This window comes from Arachis ipaensis, chromosome B7, assembly GCF_059453495.1.
Source record: "Arachis ipaensis isolate K30076 ecotype BB chromosome B7, ASM5945349v1, whole genome shotgun sequence".
Lineage (NCBI taxonomy): Eukaryota > Viridiplantae > Streptophyta > Magnoliopsida > Fabales > Fabaceae > Arachis > Arachis ipaensis.
Genome location: NC_142442.1, coordinates 21,241,731 through 21,244,444, shown reverse-complemented (window position 1 = coordinate 21,244,444; position 2,714 = coordinate 21,241,731).

The window sequence follows — 2,714 nt, the reverse complement described above, 5'->3', positions numbered from 1 at the left end:
TAAAATTTGTCATAGTTACCTTGCTGTTAGGCGACACGTATGCGTGGATGACGCGTACGCATGGATAGTGCGGCAGACAAGCGACGCGTACACGTAACCGAACCACGTGCTGTAGGTATCAGAAATCGCTGCGGGCGATTTCTAGGCTGTTTTTGGCCCAGTTTCAAGCTCGAAAAACACATATTAGAGGCTGCAGAGTGGGAAAATCACATTCATTCATTCACATAATTTTAGGTTTTAGATGTAGTTTTCTAGAGAGAGAGGCTCTCTCCTCTCTCTAGGTTTTAGGGTTCTTAGCTTTAATTCTTCTCAAATTTAGATTTCTATTTTACTTTAATTTAGTTTTCTTATACTCTTATTAGTTCTAGAACTTTATTTTATCTATTTCTTTTGTTGGTTTATTTATTTTTCCAATTTAATTTATGAACCCTTTATGTTAGATTCAATTTTCTATTTAATGTAATTTGAGGTATTTCATGTTTATTACTTCTTCTCCCATTTGTTGTCATTGATTCCTTGCAATTGGTTGCTTAGGTTTTATTATCTCGTTAATTTCTATGTTTTTATGTTTTGTCTTCCAAGTGTTTGATAAAACGATTGGTTAGATTTTAGGGTAGATTTTTCTCCTCTTGGCTTTGGTTGAGTAATTGGAGACTCTTGAGTTATCAAACTCCCTTGTTGATTGATAATTGAAAGTTGCTAGTTGATTTGGATCCCTCTAAAGCTAGTATTTCCTTAGGAGTTGACTAGGACTTAAGGAATCAAATTGATTCATCCACTTGACTTTCCTTCATAGTTAGAGGTTGACTAAGTGGGAGCAATAGACAATTCTCATCACAATTGATAAGGATAACTAGGATAGGACTTCTAATTCTCATACCTTGCCATGAGCTTTATTAGCTATTAGTTTAATTCTTGAAATTTACTTTTCTTGTACCCCAAAAAGATACAATCTCATAACCAATTATAAGTACACTTTCCTGCAATTCCTTGAGAGACGACCCAAGGTTTAAATACTTCGGTTAATATTTTTATTGGGGTTTGTTACTTGTGACAAACAATTTTTTGCATGAAAGGATTCTTTGTTGGTTTAGATACTATACTTGCAATGAGGACATGCTAATGTTTAAGTGTGGGGAGATTTGATGCACCACTATTTCGTGGTACATTTTGTACTTAATTGAGTGGATTTTATCCACTAAACTCACACTTATTCATATAATTCGTATGTTTTACATTTTCCTTCCTAATTTTGTGCTATGATCAAAAACATGCTTCTTTGGCCTTAAATTTGCTAATTTTAATCCTCTCTTATTACCATTCGATGCCTTGATATGTGTGTTTAGTGTTTTCAAGGTTTATAGGACAGGAATGGATTAAAGGATGGAAAGGAAGCATGCAAAAGTGGAAGGAATACAAGAAATTGAAGGAATTGTTAAGCTGTCAAGCCTGACCTCTTCGTACTTAATTGACCATAACTTTAGCTACGGAGGTCCAAATGAGGCGGTTCTAGTTGCGTTGGAAAGATAACATCCAGAGCTTCAAAATGATATAAAATTTGCCATAGTTTCCTTACTGGTAGGCAACGCGTACGCGTGGATGACGCGTACACGTAGATAGTGCGGCAGACAAGCGATGCGTACGCGTGACCGAACCATGTGCTGTACGTATCAGAAATCACTGGGGGCAATTTCTGGGCTGTTTTTGGCCCAGTTTTAAGCCCGAAAAATACAGATTAGAGGCTGCAGAGTTGGAAAATCACATTCATTCATTCATACAACTTTCATTCACATAATTTTAGGTTTTAGATGTAGTTTTCTAGAGAGAGGCTCTCTCCTCTCTCTAGGTTTTAGGGATCTTAGCTTTAATTCTTCTCAAATTCATATTTCTATTTTACTTTAATTTAGTTTTCTTCTACTCCTATTAGTTCTAGAACTTTAGTTTATCTATTTCTCTTGTTGGTTTATTTATTTTCCTAATTTAATTTATGAACCCTTCATGTTAGATTCAATTTCCTATTTAATGCAATTTGAGGTATTTCATATTTATTACTTATTTTCTCATTTGTTGTCATTAATTCCTTGCAATTGGTTGCTTAGGTTTTATTATCTCTTGTTAATTTTTATATTTTTATGTTATGTCTTCCAAGTGTTTGATAAAATGCTTGGTTGGATTTTAGAGTAGATTTTTCTCCTCTTGGCTTTGGTTGAGTAATTGGAGACTCTTGAGTTATCAAACTCCCTTGTTGATTGATAATTGAAAGTTGCTAGTTGATTTGGATCCCTCTAAAGCTAGTCTTTCCTTAGGAGTTGACTAGGAGTTGAGGAATCAAATTGATTCATCCACTTGACTTTCCTTCATAGTTAGAGGTTGACTAAGTGGGAGCAATAGACAATTCTCATCACAATTGATAAGAATAGCTAGGATAGGACTTCTAATTCTCATACCTTGCCAAGAGCTTTATTAGCTATTAGTTTAATTCTTGCAATTTACTTTTCTTGTTCCTTATTCAAAATCCCAAAAAGATACAATCTCATAACCAATTATAAGTACAATTTCCTGCAATTCCTTGAGAGACGACCTGAGGTTTAAATACTTCGGTTATTATTTTTATTAGGGTTTGTTACTTGTGACAAACAATTTTTTGCATGAAAGGATTCTTTGTTGGTTTAGATACTATACTTGCAACGAGTATTTATTGTGAAATTCTAAAC